Source organism: Mobula birostris, chromosome 3 (assembly GCF_030028105.1).
Source record: "Mobula birostris isolate sMobBir1 chromosome 3, sMobBir1.hap1, whole genome shotgun sequence".
Taxonomy (NCBI): Eukaryota; Metazoa; Chordata; class Chondrichthyes; order Myliobatiformes; family Myliobatidae; genus Mobula; species Mobula birostris.
Genome location: NC_092372.1, coordinates 62544775 through 62564395, shown reverse-complemented (window position 1 = coordinate 62564395; position 19621 = coordinate 62544775). Strand labels below are relative to the sequence as shown.

The 19621-nt window shown below is 42.5% G+C and overlaps 1 protein-coding gene across 3 annotated transcripts in view; it reads right to left on the bottom strand.

Moving 5' to 3' along the window:
• The window catches only part of tec (tec protein tyrosine kinase), a 161749-nt gene extending 142366 nt beyond the window's left edge, over positions 1–19383 (bottom strand). For 2 of the 3 annotated variants that reach the window (XM_072252747.1, XM_072252750.1), the window contains exon 1: positions 19011–19305. The gene's annotated coding sequence lies outside the window, so the exon portion shown is untranslated. The other variant, XM_072252748.1, reaches the window with a different exon arrangement.
• Positions 19384–19621: the final 238 nt, after the last annotated feature.

The window sequence follows — 19621 nt, the reverse complement described above, 5'->3', positions numbered from 1 at the left end:
AACCCTAACATAATACCAGTCATCAATGTGCCTGCTGTCAACTGGTACCAGCAAGTGTATTTATGAATGTAAAACATGTTAATAGAAGGCAGTGGAAAACAAACTGTTGGAGGAACTCAGTAGATCAAGTAGCATCTGTGGAAGGAAAGTGTTTGTCTATGTCTTAGGTCAGATCCCTGCACCTGGTCCTGATTCTTGGTTTTGACCCAAAATGTTAACAATTCCTTTCCACCAACAAATGCTACTTCTCTTACTGAGTTCCTCCTGCAGATTGTTTGTTGTTCTACGTTCAATTCTCTCTCTGTCTTTATAACGTTGATGCAGGTTCACGGGTCTGGTGAATAAGATAGACAACACTGACTACAAATAAGTATATTAACCATTTATCTAGTGAAAATTCAACCAAACATTCATGTTCCCCAAGTTACAAAACTTACAAGGCTGAATGTTCAAAAAGCATACTTCAACAAACGTACATACAACAAACATCCTTAACTAAAAGCACATGCAGGGCATACCTTCCCAATCGATATATGCACTGCTTGCCTTAAACAAAGGAAGAGAGACCAAGTCTCTTCCATGTGCTATTTTATATCTGGGATATTTTAAACTAGACACTAGGTGGCTAACCAATGGGAAAAGCAGCTGCCGTTTCTAAACTAACCAATCACAAAGGAAGCAGCTTTCACCGTGCAGAATAAGCCACATCCCCAACAGTAAGTTCTGATAGAAGGTAATGTCTGGTGACCTCTTGGTTGGTACTGCAAAAGCCACAATACTTTATAGAACTATTTAGTTCCACTTCTATTGCACACCTTGGTAAGCAAATGTGCTAAATGTGCTAAGTTTTTACGAACTGCCTGTTCAAATCTGATAGAAGGTGGCATGATAGTTCCCTGAAGATGGAATCTCACGTGGATAGGGTGGTGAAGAAAGCTTTTGGTTTGCTGGCCCTTATTAATCAGAGCATTGAGTATAGGAGTTGGGATGTAATGTTGAATTTGTATAAGGCATTGGTTAAGGCCAAATCTGGAGTATTGTGTACAGTTCCAGTCACCGAATTACAGGAAAGATGTCAATAAAATTGAGAGAGTACAGAGGAGGTTTACTAAAATGTTGCCTGGGTTTCATCTCCTAAGTTACAGAGAAAGGTTGAACAAGTTAGGTCTTTATTCTTTGGAGCGTAGAAGGTTGAGAGGGAACTTGATAGAGGTGTTTAAAATTATGAGGGGGATTGATAGAGTTGACGTGGTTAGACTTTTTCCATTGAGAGTGGGGAAGATTCAAACAAGAGGACATGAGTTGAGAGAGGACAAAAGTTTAGGGGTAACATGAGGGGGAACTTCTTTACTCAGAGAGTGGTAGCTGTGTGGAATGAGCTTCCAGCAGAAGTGGTTGAGGCAGGTTCGATGCTGTTGTTTAAGGTTAAATTAGATAGATATACGGACAGGAAAGGAATGGAGGGTTATGGGCTGAGTGCAGGTCGGTGGGACTAGGAGAGGGTAAGAGTTCGGCACAGACTAGAAGGGCCGGGATGGCCTATTTCCGTGCTGTAAATGTTATATGGTTATATGATAGTGTAGTGGTTAATGCATCACTTTGCAGTGCCAGACGTTCACTGATCAGGGTTCCATTCCTGCACTGCCTGCAAGGGGTTTGCATGTGACCATGTGGGATTCCTCCGGTGCTCTGGTATATTCCAATGTTCCAAAGACATATGGTTAGGATTAGTGAGTTGAGAGCATGCTATGTTGGCATGAGAAGCATGGGGACACTTGGAGTCTGCCCAGCATATTGCTGGCTGATTTGATCTGATGTAAAGTGATGCATTCCTCTGTATGTTTCGATGTATGTGGGACTTCTTCTTATAATTTTCATTTCTGTGAAGCACCTGCATTCAGTTTCCAGAGGTGACCCTCAGCTTCTGGTTACAAGACACTTTAATTCAGCGCCCCACTTAGATTTTTCTATTTGTGGCTTCCTGCAGTGTTACATGAAGGAACAATGCAATCTTGAAGGACAGTGCCTCATCTTCTACCTGGTCACATTGCAACCTTCAAGACTCAATACTGAATACTGAATTCTCCAAAAGTAGGTAACACACTTTCAGTCCCTGCTAGAACTGGCCATTTCTATTTGTCATCATTTCAGCTCAGTTTCTCTTCTGTCCATACTTGTATTCTGGTCTTCTGACATATTTCTGAGCCTGCTATTGGTAGCACATTACACAGAGAAAGAAGCTTAATCATGTCCTAGCTACTAAATTTAATCATTTGGTCTCATCCTTTCAGAGATATATTCTATGTACTACCATTCATTCCCATAACTTCTCTGCTGCTAAAACTAAACTGTCATCTTTCTTTCCCAGTCCTGATGAAAGGTCCTGGAACTGAAATATTAAATACTTCCAGTATTTTCTATTTTTGTTCAAATTAACATTATCCTTGATGCTTGGTCTTTATAGCCTTTTCTCAAATATGAACAAAGATTCAGTTCTTCAAGTGTTTCCAGATTGTCTCATTATCTTGGACATTTTAAATTATCATGAGTGAAGATTGTTAATTAAGAAACCATAAGAAGCAATCAGTTAAAGAATGGGCACAACTCAATCAACTAGGGAATGCAAATATTCTTGAGAACCATTTTTAATTCCAGCATTGAAGGAGCCAATAACTAGCAACAATGAACAAACAAACAATATGCATCCTCTAAACAGACAGGTACAGAATAATAGGGAAACAAATAGGGAGATTGTTGGGTTTTGGTGATGATTTTTGTATCTTCATTAGCCACAGGTAAAATACTGGAAGAATACATGTCAGCTAACGTTGCTCCTTTATTTAAGGAGGGCTACAAGGATAGTCAAAGAACTAAAGGTAGGTGACACTTACAGTGGTAGGAAAGTTACTGGAAGGAATTCTAAGGAATAGGATTTATTTGCATTTTGAAAGCAAGGACTGATTAGTATGGCTTCATTCATGGGAGAGCATGTTTCACAAACTTAATTGGGTGTTTTAAGGACCTGGAAGGGCAGGGCAATGGGTGTTGTCTACCTGAAATTCAGCAAGCCTTTGACAAGGTCCCACATGATAGGCTGGTCCAGAAGATAAGAATAAATAAGATCCAGGACAGAATGGCAAACTGGATACTGGAGAGGAGGACTTCAAGCCAGACTAAAACATCAGGGTGTAAAACTTCCTCTACACAGCACCTTGTTAGCAAATGTTTAGTCACTGGAGAGCAAGATAGAGACCTAATGGCAAGATTGTTTTATTGGATAGAAATGAGAGGTTGCTGCATTCTCTATTTTACAGAGACATGGTTGACTTCAGACAAGCCAGATATGGCGGTCCGGCCTGAGGGCTTCATGGTCCACTGGATAGACCAAACTGTTGATTCAGGGAAGGCAAGAGGTGGGGGGTCTGTGTTTCAATTAGGCTGTTCATGGTGGACAGACATATTGGTCAGTCAAAACCTTGATCCCTGTCTTGGAACATCAAATGATTAAGTGCTGACTGCTTCACTAACTGAAAGAGTTTTCCTCCATGTTCCTGACCACAGTTTACATACTGCTGAAGGCAGATGTTAAGCAAGCACTTGATGTATTGAATGCCATGATAAGCAAACAAGAAAAACCCAAGGCATTTAATTAGGCTTGTATGAAGAAATCTCTGCCCAATTTACATCAACAAATCACCTGCCTCATGAGGAGTCCCATAGCACTCAACCATTGTAACACTACAATCAGGAATGCCTACTGTTCTATCCCTAGACCACATTTCGGGAAATCAGATCTGCTGGCTGTCCTCCTCCTACCAGCATACAGGGAAAGGCTAAAGAGCAAGGCATCACAGATAAGGACAACAATGAGGTAGTTGAAGGAGACTATGGGATTACTTTGAGTCAATGGACCATGGTCCGAGACTTATCAGAGGAGTTTTTTTTTGAGCAGAATTAGGCCATTTGGCCCATTGAGTCTGCTCGGCACATTTCATCATGGCTGAACCATTTTTCCTCTTCTGCCTTCCCATACCGCCCCCCCCCCCGCCACCCTCTATCCGTTCATGCCCTGACCAATCTCTGCCTTAAATATATATATAAGGTCTTGGCCTCCATTTCTGCCTGTGGCAATGAATTCCACAGATTCACCAATCCCTGGCTAAAAAAATTTCTCCTCATCGCCATTGCAAAAGGATGCCCCTATATTTTGAGGCTGTGTCCTCTAATCTTAGATTCCCCCACCGTAGGAACCATCCTCTCCACATCTACTCAATCAAGGCCTTTCACCATTTGATAGGTTTCAATTAGGTCAACACTTATTCTTCTGAATTCTAGTGAATATAGGCCCAGAGCCATCAAACGCTTTTCATGACAAGCTGTTTATCCCCGGAACCATTTTTTGTGAATCTTCTTTGAACCTTCTCCAGTTTCAGCAGAACCTTTCTAAGGGGCCCAAAATTGTCACAAAACTCCAAGTGAGGCCTCACCAGTGTCTTAACATTACATCCTTGTCAGGATTTGCCACAGTTGAGTATGCCACATTGTCGTGGATTTTATAAAGACACTCGTGGATGAGTGTGTCACCACAAAATCAACCAGAAGCAAAGATGGACCAAGAGAATGAAATCTGCTGTAGGCTATATCAGTGGTGTTCATGTCTGGTGACCAAGTACAAGAGGTCCAGGTACAACCTCTAAAAAGCCATCTCACATAAAAGGTGGTAATTCCAGACCAAATTTGAATCACAGAAAGATGCTCATCAGCTGTAGCAGGACTTGAATGCTATCACATCCTACAAAGTAAAGTGACATATAGAAACATAGAAAACCTACAGCACAATACAGGCCATTCGGCCCACAAAGCTGTGCCGAACATGTCCATGCCATAAAACTACCTAGGCTTACCCAGAGCCCTCTGTTTTTCTAAGCTCCATATATCTATCCAGGAGTCTCTTAAAATACCTTATCGCTTCTGCCTCCACCACCGTTGCCAGCAGCCCATTCCGCGCACACACCTCTCTCTGCATAAAAAATTTACCCCGACATCTCCTCTGTACTTATTTCCAAGCACCTTAAAACTATGCCCTCTCATGCTGGCCATTTCAGCCCTAGGAAAAAGCCTCTGACTATCCACACAATCAATGCCTCTCATTATCTTGTACACCTCTATCAGGTCACCACTCATCCTCCGTCACTCCAAGTAGAAAAGGCCAAATTCACTCAATCTATTCTTATAAGGCATGCTCTCCAATCCAGGCAACATCCTTGTAAACCTCCTCTGCACCCTTTCTTTGCTTTCCACATCTTTCCTGTAGTGAGGTGACCAGAATTGAGCGCAGTACTCCAGGCGGGGTCTGACTAGGGTCCTATATAGCTGTAACATTACCTCTCAGCTCTTGAACTCAATCCTATGGTTGATGAAGGCCAATGCACCGTATGCCTTCTTAACCACAGAGTCAACCTGCGCAGCAGCTTTGAGTGTCCTATGGACTCGTGCCCCAAGATCCCTCTGATCCTCCACACTACCATAGAGTCTTGCCATTAATGCTATATTCTGCCATCATATTTGACTTACCAAACTGAACCATCTCACACTTATCTGGGTTGAACTCCATCTGCCACTTCTCAGTCCACTTTGTATCCTATCAATGTCCCGTAGTAACCTCTGACAGTCTTCCACACTATCCATAACACCCTCAACCTTTGTGTCATCAGCAAATTTACTAACCCATCCCTCCACTTCCTCACCCAGGTCATTGATAAAAATCACAAAGACTAGGGGTCCCAGAACAGATCCCTGAGGCACACCACTTGTCACCAGCCTCCATGCAGAATATGACCCATCTACAACCACTCTTTGCCTTCTGTGGCAAGCCAGTTCTGGATCCACAAAGCAAGGTCCCCTTGGATCCCATGCCTCCTTATTTTCTCAATAAGCCTTGCATGGGGTACCTTATCAAATGCATTGCTGAAATCCATATACACTACATCAACAGCTCTACCTTCATCAATGTGTTTAGTCATATCACAAAAAAATTCAATCAGGCTCATAAGGCACAACCTGCCCTTGACAAAGCCATGCTGACTATTCCTAATCATATTATGCCTCTCCAAATGTTCATAAATCCTGCCTCTCAGGATCTTTTCCATCAACCTACCAACCACTGAAGTAAGACTCACTGGTCTATAATTTCTTGGTCTCTCCCTACTCCCTTTCTTGAATAGGGGAACAACATCTGGAACCCTCCAATCCTCCAGAACCTCTTACATCCTCATTGATGATGCAAAGATCATTGGAAGAGGCTCAGCAATCTCCTCCCTCACCTCCTGCAGTAGCCTGGGATATATCCCATCCGGTCCCCGTGACTTATCCAACTTGATGCTTTCCAAAAGCTCCAGCACATCCCCTTCCTTAATATTTACATGCTCAAGCTTTTCAGTCCACTGAAAGTCATCCCTACAATCACCAAGATCCTTTTCAGTAGTGAATACTGAAGCAAAGAATTCATTAAGTACCTCTGCCATCTCATCCGGTTCCATACACACTTTTCCACTATCACACTTGAATGGTCCTATTCTCCCACGTCTTATCCTCTTGCTCTTCACATACTTGTAGAATGCCTTGGGGTTTTCCTTAATACTGTCTGCCAAGGCCTTCTCATGGCCCCTTCTGGCTCTCCAAATTTCATTCTTAAGCTCCTTCCTGTTAGCCTTATAATCTTCTAGATCTCTATCATTACCTAGTTTTTTGAACCTTTCGTAAGCTCTTCTTTTCTTGACTAGATTTTTAATGAGGTTTAGCTCCCAGGTGAGTTCAATGCCTTTTATGCTTGCTTTGGCCAACAGAACGTAAAGGCACCTTCACAAACTCGCTCAGCCCCACCAATCCTGTGACTTAAGCTCTAAAGCCCACATGAGATCATCCTTCAGGAGTGTGAACCCACTGAAAGCATCTGGCCCAGACAGTGTAGCTAGCTGAGTACTGAAGATCTGTGCTAATCAACTGGCTGGTGTGTTTACTGATTTCTTTAACTTCTTGCTTCAGCAGTCTAAGGTACCCATCTGCTTGAAGCAGGCTTCAATTATACTGGTGCCCAAGAAGAACGTGGTAACTTGCCTCAATGACTATCATCCATTAGCACTTAAATCCATTGTGATGGACTGCTTTGAGAAGTTGGTTTTGAGCCATATCAACTCCTACCTGAGGAGTGACTTGGATATACTCCAATTTCCCTCCCGTCACAACGGGTCTACAGCAGATGCCATTACGTCGGTTCTTCACTCAACCCTGGACATCTGAACAGTGAAGATACATACATCAGGATGCCCTTCCTTGACTACAGCTCTGCATTCAACATTCCCCTCCAAGCTAATAATCTCCAAGACCTAGGCCTCAATTCCTTCTTGTGCAATTGGATCCTGGATTTCCTCACTTGCAGACGCCAGTCAGTTTGGATTGGCAGCAACATCTCCCCCACAATCACAACAGGTGCATTCACAAGCCGATGTGCTTAGCCCCATGCTCTGCTTGCTTTGTGCTCATGACTGGAGTTAACACGCAGCTCCAGTTTGCTGACAACATCACTGTGATTGGTGTCAATTCAGCATATAGGAGGGAGATTGAAAATCTGGCTGAATGGTGCCACACCAACAGCCTCTCACACAATGTCAGCAAGACCAAGGAGCTGATTATTGATTTCAGGAGAAGAAACTAAAGGTCCATGAGCCAGTCCTCATTAGGGGATCAGAAGTGGAGGGGAGCAGTAACTTTAAAATCCTCAGCATTATAAGAAACATAGAAACATAGAAAACATACAGCACAATACAGGCCCTTCCGGCCACAGAGCTGAGCCAAACATGTCCCTACCTTAGAACTACCTAGGCTTTACCCATAGCCCTCTATTTTCCTAAGCTCCATGTAGCCATCCAGGAGTCTCTTAAAAGACCCTATCGTTTCCGCCTCCAGCACCACCGCCGGCAGCCCATTCCACACATAGTAAGATATAGGAGCAGAATTAAGCCATTTGGCCCGTGGAGACTGCTCCGCCATTTCATCATGGCTGATCCCATTTTCCTCTCAGCCCCAATCTCCTGTCTTCTCTCTGTCTCCCTTCATGCCCTGACCAATCAAGAATTTATCAACCTCTACCTTAAATTTACATAAAGACTAGGCCTCCACAGCTGCCTATGGCAAAGAATCCACAGATTCACCACTCTGGTGTCAGAAATTCTGCCTCATCTCCATTTTAAAAGGATGCCCAGTGGCCTCTAGTCTTGGAGTCTCCCATCACAGGAAACTCTTTCACCATATCTACTTGATCAAGGCCTTCCACCATTCAACAGGTTTCAATGAGGGCACCCCTCATTCTTCTGAATTGCAATGAATACAGTCCCAGAGCTATCAAATGCTCTTCATGTGACAAGCCGTTGAAACCTGGAATAATTTTTGTGAACCTCCTTTGAACACCCTCCAGTTTCAGCACATCCTTCTGAAGATAAGGTGCCCAAAACTGCTCACAATACTCCAAGTGAGGCCTCACCAGTGCTTTATAAAGTGTCAACATTACATCCTTGCTTTTAAATTCTAGTCCTCTTGAAATAATTACTAACACTGCATTTGCTTCCTCACCACAGTCTCAACCTGCAAATGACCTTTTAAGGAATCCTGCTCAAGGCCTCTGAAGTCCAGCACATCAGTTTTTTTTGTATTTTCTCCCCATTTAGAAAATAGTTAAGCCTTTCATTTCTGCTACCAAAGTGTATGACCAATATCATTTTAGAGGATTTGCCCTGGGTCCAGCACTAAAGTGTCGTTACAAAGAAAGTACTGCAGTGCCTTTACTCTCTTAAAAGATTTTGAAGATTTAGCATGTCATCTGAAACTGTGGCTTGATGCACGATGGAGAGTATACTGACTGGTTGCATCAAAGCCTTTTAGGTGACACCAATGCCTTTGAAAAGAAAAGCTGACAAAAAGTAGTGGATACAGCCCTATCCATCACAGTAAAAGCCCTCCCTATCATTGAGCACATCTATAAGGTACACTGTCACAAGAAAGCAACATCCATCATCGAGGATCCCCACCATCCAGGTCATGCTCACTTCCCATTGCTGTCATCAGGAAGGAGAAAGAAGCCTTAGGTCTCATACCAGCAGGTTCAGGAACAGTTATTACCCCTCAACCATCAGGCACCTGACAGAGTAAATAACTTCACTCACCCCAACACTGAACTGATACCACAGCCTATGGACTCACTTTTATTATGATTATTCTGCAGTTATTTTTTATTTGCAATTTTTGCATATTGGTTGTTTGTCCGTCTTTGTGTTAAGCTTTTTATTTACTCTATTGTGTTTCTTTGTGTTTATTGTGAATGCCCACAAGAAAATGATATGGTGGTGTATACACTCAATGGCCACTTTATTAACTATACAGCTGTTTGTTAATGCAAATATCTCATCAGTCAATCATGTGGCATCGGCTCAATGCATTAAAGCATGCAGACATGGTCAAGAGGTTCAGTTATTCTTCAGACCAAACATCAGAATGGGGAGGAAAGGTGATCTAAGTGACTTTGATTGTGGAATGATTGTTGGTGCCAGATGGGGTGGTTTGAGTATCTCAGAAACTGCTGCTCTCCTGGCATTTTCATGCACAACAGTCTCTATAGTTTACAGAGGATGGCACAAGAAACAAAAAAAAAAAGACATCCAGTAAGAGGGAGTACTGTGGTGGGCAAAAACACCTTGTTAATGAGAGAGGTCAGAGGAGAGTGGCCAAACAGGTTTAAGCTGACAATAACTCAAATAACAATGCATTACAACAATGGTGTGCAGAAAAGCATCTCTGAATGCACAACATATAAACCTTGAAGTGAATGGACTACAGCAGAAGACCATGAAAATACACGAAATGGCCACTTTATTAGGTAGGTTTCGGAGGTACCTAATAAATTGACCACTGAGTGTATGTACATAGACAATAAATTTTCTTAGAACAAAATTTCTTTGCTTATAGGTGGCAAAGAGTAATAATGAAGGGCTCCTTTTTAGATAACTATTGGTATGCCACAGCAATCAGTGCTGCGTCCTTTTTCAAGAGAATTTAAGTGGCATGATTTATGGATGACACCAAAATTGGTAATATAGTGGACATTTAAGAAGATTACACCAGGCTACAGATCAGTTGGCAAAGTGGAAAAGGAATGTCTGATGGAATTTAACTCCAACAAGTATAAAGAGACAGGTGAGGCATTGCAAGAATTTAAACCAGTTCAGGGCATACAAAGTGAATGGCAAGCCCTTGGAGGGAATTATAGAACAGAGACCTTGGGATACATCAGTGTAGTCCTCGGAACATGGCGGGGGGGGGCCTGTGATCGCCACAAGTGTTACATATTTTTAGAGTAGATTTAGAATATCCTTGAAACATTTCAACTGCTCCTCGTTCTCTGTTCTCCTTGTAATCTCTGGCTGTGAAAGAGTCGAAGAAGAGCACCTTCTTTGGAAGACTAGCATCAGGAATGTGAATGATGTGGTCTGTCAATCAATGTTGACTGAGCATACCATGATCTTAGTGCCAGATTTGATGTCTTGATCTTTAAATGTGTTTCCTTAGATGGCCAATAGCTATGACAGTATGCCAGAGTCTGAAACATTAACAGTTTCTCTATCCAGAGATACCATCAAACCTATCCACTCACCAAACCTATCATTCCTAACAGTCAACATTATCATTCTGTGTCTTCAACAACTGTCTTAATTCTTAAGTGTGTTTGGGTACTTTCAGTGTTTTAGCATTGAATTCAATGCTAATGGAATGTTCTTCTGTCAGCCTCCAAGACAGAGATAACAGGGTCACCAGATTCTGCAGGGATCCATGCAGGTGTAGTTTTATAATCCCTTTCAAAGCATTCAGAATTGGTTTTTCACCCTTAAATTAGTCTTATGCAGGCCATACCTGGACTTCTTGTATAGTTCTGAATTATTGGCCTTGAATGCCACAGATCCAGTCCTCAGCAGACTACGAAGCTCCTGGTTTATCCAGGACTTTTGGTTCGGGTAGGTCTGGTATATTGTTGAAGGCACACACTCATCCATACAGGTATTGATAAAGTCGGTGACAACTGTGGCATATTCATTCAGACTCAAAGATGAATCCCTGAATATTGTCATTCTTCCTCTTCCACATCTCTTGTCAAACATGAGTTCCTACACCCTACATTTCCTTCACTACCTCAAAAGGCCAAACCTATACTTTATACTTTATTGTCGCCAAACAATTGATACTAGAACGTACAATCATCACAGCAATATTTGATTCTGCGCTTCCTGCTCCCTGGAGTACAAATCGATAGTAAAGATTAAAAGTTTAAATTACAAATAATAAATAGAAAATAGAAAATGGAAAGTAAGGTAGTGAAAAAAAAACCGAGGCAGTACCGGATGTTTAGAAAGCATACTCCACCTCCTCTGCCTTTAAAAGATTGAGCTGTACTGTCTTTGCTGAGAATGGTGACGCTATCGTGCTGCAGTAGTGCATCTAAAATGGCAGCAGTGAACCATGCTTCTGTAAAGCAGAGTACACAGCAGTCCCTGATTGTGTAATCTCGTACAGCAATCCTGCTCTGATATCTGACATTGTATTTTCTAGCGACTGTATATTTGCCAACAGGATAGTCAGGAGTGAAAATCTAAAGCCTCTGTGTTCCAATCATACATGTAGACCAATGTGGCACTACACACCCCACCTCCCGCTTCCCTTTTCTTAAAAGGGAACTGCACTCATGAACTAAGTCTGCTGTTCAAGTTTCATCGATTTTGTTTCGATAGATTTTTTAGATGTTTTGAAATTATACTGCTTACTGAAATACCCAGGGCTGTGACTGTGGAATTCAGCTGTAGTGGTCCTAACCGGGAATGTTTGATGATTCCCAACAGAGTTGCACGCAAAAAGTTGCCACTTAATGTCACTCTCTTACCGATGGGATGGTATGTGTTTGGTGTGTCCAGGAAGATTCCTGATATGAAATGTAGACAGGGTGACTAAGGAGAGCCCATATTGTTCCTGGTGCTAGACACTGAACTAGGTCAGGTATCAGGTCTCTCAGTGAGTGAGAATTTCAGACAGTGACCACAACTCCTTGATGTTTATCATACCCTTGAAGAGGGATAAAACATTTACTGCCTGGAGGTGGGTGTCCAGTGGTGCTCCGCAAGGATCTGTTCTTTTTGTGATTTCTATAAATGACTTGAGGAAGTGGAAGGGTAGATTAGTAAGTTTGCAGATACCTCAAAGTTTGTCATAGGGTACAATGTGACATTTACAAGATATAGAGCTGTGCTAAGAAGTGGCAGATAAGAGTTCAACCCAGAAAAGAGAGAAGTGATTAACTCTGGAAGGTAAAATGCAGGGCTAATGGCAGGATTCTTAGCAGTGTGGGGAACAGAGGGATTCACAAATTCCCTCAAAGTTGCTGTGCAAATTGATAGAATAGTTAAGAAGGCGAGAGGTGTGTTGGCTTTCATTAGTCGGGAGACTGAGTTCATGAGTTATGAGATAATGTTGCAGCTGTATAAAACCCTAGTTAAGCCACACTTGGAATATTGAGTTCATTTCTGGTTGCCTCATTATAGGAATGATGTGGAAGCTTTAGAGAGAGTGCAGAGGAGATTTACCAAGAGATTGCCTAGACTTGAGAGCATGTCATTTGGCAATAAGTTGAGTGAGCTAGGGCTTTTTACTTTGGAACAAAGGAGGATGAGAGGTGATTTGATAGAGATGTACAACATGATAAGAAGTATAGTTTGAGTGGATAGTTCAAGACTTTATCTCAGGGCAGAAATGGCTAATAACGAGGGGGGATAATTTTGAGGTGATTGGAAGAAAGTATGGGGGGGATGTCAGAGGTTATTTTACATGGACAGTGATGGATGTATAGAAAGCTGTGCCAGAGGTGGTGATAGAGGCAGATACATCAGGGGCATATAAGAAAATCTTCAACAGACACATGGTTCCTTAAGGTTGTTACAGCCAGGGTTGGTAGTGGAAATAAGCTCCCACTACCTATTAAATACTCCCAATGGCAGGCCTCTCAGTGTGACTTAGCTACCAAACATGGCAGAACAGTTACTACTGACAGGAGGAGGGGCAAACGCAAATTATTGGCATCTTAAAACTAGTCATTTTTGGCAGATGGGGCTCATCGGCCATGGTTGACAGCTCATTTAGGAGAAAGAAAACTCTGATTTCAAATCTCTGCTATCTTGCAGCAGCTATATCCACTAATGGGGAAGGTGTCGGGTGTAAACCCCGAGGAAAAATATGGAGCTGGAGACTATATGGCAGTCCTACGTTGAGGTTAATGCTGACTGGCAACTCCTGCGATATCGCTGGTGCCATACTGCATCAGTCTCTGATGTTTCTTTGGACTCATCAGCTGCATGGAGAGAGGAGCCTGCTGTATGGGTAACAGCTAGATCTCCATATCGTACTGCCCTGGCTTACTTATCACGTAGACAGCTGGGATACAACATCCATGGTCAACCTTGACCAATGGAGGACCTCAAGATAGGCACATAGATGACAGCAAAGTTGAAAGCTATGTAGGAGTGAAAGGTTAGATTGATCTTAGAGTAGGTTAAAGGAGCAGGGGCACAACATTGTGATTTAAAGGGCCTGTACTATGCCGTTATGGTCTATGTTCTATGCTTTAATGTTCAATGCCCTCCTCACCATTGAGCACATCTACACACAGCACTTCTGCAGGAAAGCAGCATCCATCATCAAGGACCCCCACCACCCAGGCCATGCTCTCTTCTCACTGCTGCCATCAGGAAGAAGGTACAAGAGCCTAATAACAAAATGCAGAATAAAGTGCAACAGCTACAAAGAAAGTACAGTGCAAATAGATAATGAGGTGTAAGATTATACTGAAGTAGATTGTGAGCCAAAAGTCCACCTTAACGTAACAGAGACCATCCTATAGTCTTCTAACAGCAGGATGGAAGCCATCCCTAAGCCTGGCGGTACGTGTTCACAGGCTTTTGTATCTTCTGCCCAGCAGGAGAGGGAAAAAGAGAAAATGTCCGGGGTGGGTGGGGTCTTTGATTATGCTGGATAGTTTACTAAAACAGCAAGAAATACAGACAAAGGCATGAAGATTCATGACGTGCTGAGCTGCATCTACCACTTTCTGCAGTTTCTTGCAGCCACAGGCAGAGCAATTGCCATATCAAGCTTGATATGGCAGATGTTAGGATGATGGTGCCTGACGGAAACAACTCTATTTCTATCTTTAATAGCTCTTTTTTTTTCCCTTTTCAGGGCTCTTTTGAAGACCCTGACCTGGAGTTACACGCTGACTTCGGTTCTTTGAGGGAATGGGACCCCCACTCAGGGCCTCACAACCAGCTTTATTCGAAGTGCTAAGGATGCAGCCTAGAAGACTCGCGCGCGCCTTCAAGGTGCCAGGTTTTCATGGCTCTGGAGGCAGGCCGACTCGAGGTCAGTGCTACCGCAGAAAACTGGTGTGTTGTGGGAGATGGAAGATCGTAAGCAGCGAGCTGGCTGCTGGCTGTGTGCCCAGAGACCCGAGTTCTTTGGGCACAGAGCTCGGAAAAAGTGACACAACAGACTTTTAACACCATAAATCATCAAGTTGATTTCTTACGTTTCTCCTCTCGCTGTGAAACGGGGACACCTCTTTTTCCCTTGTTAGGGAGAGAGAGAGCCTGTGGTATGTCGAATTACCAGGTGAACAAGTAGTCTTTGTGGTATTGCAAGTCTGAGTCTTTATTGATGCTTTGCTGCATGCTTGAGTGCTTAGTGGAGGGTGCAGATGCTCTTTTGCTGGGGGGGGGCGGGTTTGTTGCTTTTCTGCTGCTTATGCATGGGGGGGAGCTGGGGGGGGCTTCGGGGTTCTAACATTTAACTGTCATTCATTCATTCTTTCTTTGGGGCACTCCTCTGTTTTTGTGGATGTTTGCGAAGAAAAAGAATTTCAGAATGTATATTGTATACATTTTCTCTGACATTGAATCTAGCTATTGATGTATCGATAAAAATTGGCCAACAGGGACATGCCAAATTTCTTGAGCCTCCTGAGGAACTGGAGGCACAGGTGAGCTTTCTTGACCATCAGGTGTCTATGTGGCTGGACTAGTACAGTCTACTTGTGATGTTCACTCCCTGGACCCTGAAGCTCTCAACCTCTGAGCCATTGATGAAGACAGGAGTACAAGAGTATGTGCACTACAGCACCCTGCCCCCCCCCCAAGACAACGACCAGCTCTTTTGATATAATAACTTTAATGGAAAGGTTGTTGTGATGACACCATGCTACTAGGCTCGCCATTTCTTCTCTGTACTGGCATCATTATTTGAGCAATGACCCACCATATATAGGCCTATTTCCTCATTGTATTACTGTAAGTACAGATATCTTTCCAGGTATGATCTCATATTTGCATGAAATATCATCTGCCATTATCACCCTGCACTTTGGAGACTCCTAGGATCCCACTGGTAAAGTTCCAAGCTTTCTTTACATTGCATCTTTCACCTGTTTAGAACATGTCAAAGTAAGTTGAAACCAATTAATTGGTGCTAATCTAGGCAGTCTTTGGTGAATGGCAAATGTAGCAGTTAGCACCACAATAAGATTGGAATAGGAATATTATTGTCACATGTACTAAGATATAGTAAAAAAAGACTTGACTTGCATATTGCTGTTCATACAGTTCAAATCATTGCACGGTGCACTGAGATAGTACGAGGTAAAATAATTACAATGTAGAATAAAATGTAACGACTAAAGAGAAAGAGGAGCGCAGGTAATCAATAAGGTGCAAGATCGTAATGAGGTAGATTGTGTCATCAGCCCTGCGGCTTGCTGTAGAGCATGGAACTTCTGGGGTTTTTGAGCACCTGTATTTGCTAATTACTACCTTAACAAGAGTTGATAAGCCCTTGTGTTTTTTTTTGGTTTGACTTTATCAAGTAAGTTGTGGCTAAAATGCATTTCCCTCAGTCTGTGACTACTTAAAAGAGGACTCTCAGTTGGTGCCTTAGTGAGGTTATTGTATCAGCAAGGATGAATTACGTCGTGGTGTGGTGTGGTTCGGTTCGGTCAATCCTTCGAGGCTCTGATTCTAGTGTCTAACCTCTTGTATCCATTGCTTCCTAGGGATCCTGCCATTCCTACATACCTGGGCCCAGTGCTCCGAGGGCGCACCATGGCAGATTGCGAGGTCAACGTCCATCTTAACCTACTAGGGAATAATTTATTAGCCTTATAACAGAAGCTTAGAAGCTGTTCTTGAGTCCAGTGATAAGTGCTTTCATGTTTTTGTATCTTCTGCCCAATAGAAGAGGGAAGAATAGAAAAAGTCTGGGATGGATGGGGTCTTTGATTATGCTGACTGCTTTACTGAGGCAGTGACAAGTACAAAGAGAGTCCATAGAGGTGAGGCTGATTTCCATGTTGTGCTGAGCATAACTGCAGTTTCTTATGGTCATGTACAGAGTAGTCGCCATACCAAGCCATTACACATCCAGGTAAGATGTTTTCTGTGATGTACTGATAAAAATTGATATTAAGAGTCAATGGAGACATGCCAAATTTCTATAGCCTCCTGAGGAAGTAGAGGGATTGGTGAGCTTTCTTGGCGATGAAGTCTATATGTTTGGACCAGCATAGGCTATTGACATTCACTCCTAGGAATTTGAAACTTGCAGCCCTCCAAACCTCAACACTGTTGATGTAGACAGGAGCACATGCACCTCTCCCCTTCCCAAAGTCTTCGGTTTTGCTGACATTGAAGGAAAAGTTCTTGCAATCTCACATGTTACTAGGCTCTCTTACACCTTTCTGTATGCTGAATCACCGTTATTTAAGATATGGCCCACTAAGCAAGGTCCTGTTTCCTCATTGTATTAACCTATGACTAAATATATATGTCTGCCCATACATGATCTCATATTTGCATCCTTAGCCACCATTTTAAATATTTGCATGTCTTCTATAAGGTTCCACAAGCAGCAGCTGTTTTTGAATCTGTTATCATTTCTGGAATCTCTTCTGCACCGTGACAACACTTCTGTGGAGCAAATGGTGCTGTTTCCTTTCTTTCAGACAATTATGTTTCTTTTTTACATTTGTCACCTTGAAATCCCACTATTAAAATCACTTTTCATAAGGAATCTGGTCAAAGCTTTCCTCAAAGTCTGATTACTCAATGTCATAAGACTATCTATTTTAAATTCCACTTCCTTAAAAGCTTTAATAATCACGGGGTCAGTAGTCAGCATGTGCTGTACATAGCCCAGAAGCTGAAAGATTTCTAAACAGTAAATTTCATCATTGCTGATTTTTACAACAGTTATTAACTTGTTAGCATTTTTTCAGCTCAAGGTCATTGTTTGGTGTTGGTTTTCCCAATGTTCCCATATTTCTGCTATACTAACCCCACAATACTCACGTGACAAAAACTTAATGTTGATATTTGCAAGTAAAAGGCCACAAAAGTTAAAAGAAAATATTTTGATTCTGAGAACCTTTAATATTTCAGTGGTATAGTAGCTTTAACCACCACCCCCTACGCGCAGTTTCTGATGCTCTAGTTCAAGAAAAAAATGATCTACTTGGAGAAAAAAATACTGAATTGGCACTAGGGCAAAACGTTTATTTTCAATGGGAAAATTTGGGACATTTTGAAGATTAACAGAAAATCTCCATGTTCAAGTAGTATGGATTACAAAACTATTTACAGATTTTGTTTCATAAACAGATTCCGAATTCCAATCTCAAAAAAAGGAAGAGAAACCGGTAACTGGGATTAATAATTTTGACATCATATGTGGTAAAGTTGCTGAAATTGGAGGATCTGAGCACTTGATCATACAAAATTTAATGGAGTCAACATGGATCTATTAATTTTACGAATGAACCTGGATGAATTTTTCAGATTACTAACAATGGATTCTGTGATGTCCTCACATACGAGGGTGATTAATAAGTTCGTGGCCTAAAGTAGAAAGAGGCAATTTTAGAAAACCTAGCACATTTATTTTTCAATATAGTCCCCTCCTACATTACACACTTAGTCCTGCGGTCGTAGAGCAGACGGATCCCTTCTTTGTAGAAGTCGGCGTTTTGGACCTCCAGGTGTGGTCCACAGCAGGGGTGATTGATAAGTTCCTGGCCTCGGGTAGGCAGAGATGAGTTATACAGCTCTTGTTACATGCACGTGCAATTCAACTCTGAGTGATTATGCAGAAAGTTTTTAGTTAATAACTCATCTCCTTATACCTTAGGCCACGAACTTATCAATCACTCCTCGTACATTAGCACGCGTATACTAACTTGGGTTAGTTGTTTGTAAGAATTATGCGTGCATTATTAAATATATTCCTTTGTGAGGCCCTGTGAATGTTTCGAACTGAAACAGAAAATACTGGACAGAATCCGTGAACAGAGCGAAAGTACAGATGATTGGTCTTTCAAGTTCCACCAACTCCAAATGCCTTCGTTACGCTGGAGCGGTTATTCCTGACATTTGCATGCACAACTCTACAGATTCCCTCTCATTCCCATGCAAAATAACATCACTTGTTCCCTATTTGTGGGAAGGAATTTTCTAACAAAGAAAGTGAAACAAAGTCAAAACATTCAAAAAGCTCCGACGCTATTATCAGCGCTCCTTTAACTAAACGCTTTACCTCCTTGTCAGTTCAGAGTTGAACTTTTCCTGTAAGGGACGGCAAGGACAGACTCTTAAGAGTTGAAACACCCTAGGAGAGTAGCCGCTAGTCCTGTCCCCCCCCCCCAGAAAAATCATGTCGTATCTCATCAAAGAACTTTTAGAACGAGACGAAGTTCAGTTCACTTCCTGCGTTTTAGCAAGCACTAATTCTTTGTCCACGATTTATCTTAACATACTTCAATTTCTCATATTACACTTAACTTCTATCAATAATATATTGTTTACAAATGTTTTAAGAGTACGCACTTGGTTTTCCTCAGACTGCCTTCGCTTCAGAGTGACCACTCGGACTCGGGCTCACAGACCTCTGTCCGTCCCTCGAGCACCGGGTCGCTGCGCGCTGCGCGCTGCTCTGGTGCACGAGAACGCCTGCACGCGCCTGTTTCACACGTTTTCCAAACAACCCGCGCGCGCTTCACCACCCCACGGTGCGAGCCTTCTGAACCGCGGGTGTGTTGCAGGTGTTCTGGAATTCCTGTGTGCGCGGGAGCGCGCTCCTCTCGGGTACGCGAGAAATTCCACAAGCGTACCCTTGCGGTTGGCTTCCCCTACCTTGCAGTTATCCGCCACTCGTTGCAGATTTGACTGCTGAAGCTCGACTTTCCGCCTTAGGTGATCGGATACTTGACTCCCCAAGTCTATTACCACGCCTTTCAATGCATTACAAATAAAACCGCAAATACACGATAAACAAAGCACGCTGGGATAGGCTATTCTTGGAAGTTTCAGAAGTGAGAACTGAAATTCGACCATTTTAAGTTAAAAATCGAATTCTCTCCAAGAGCCAGTTCAAGTCAATATGTAGAACAAGAGGATATTCTTAGGATGCTGGAAATGAACGAAGATGAGTGATAGTA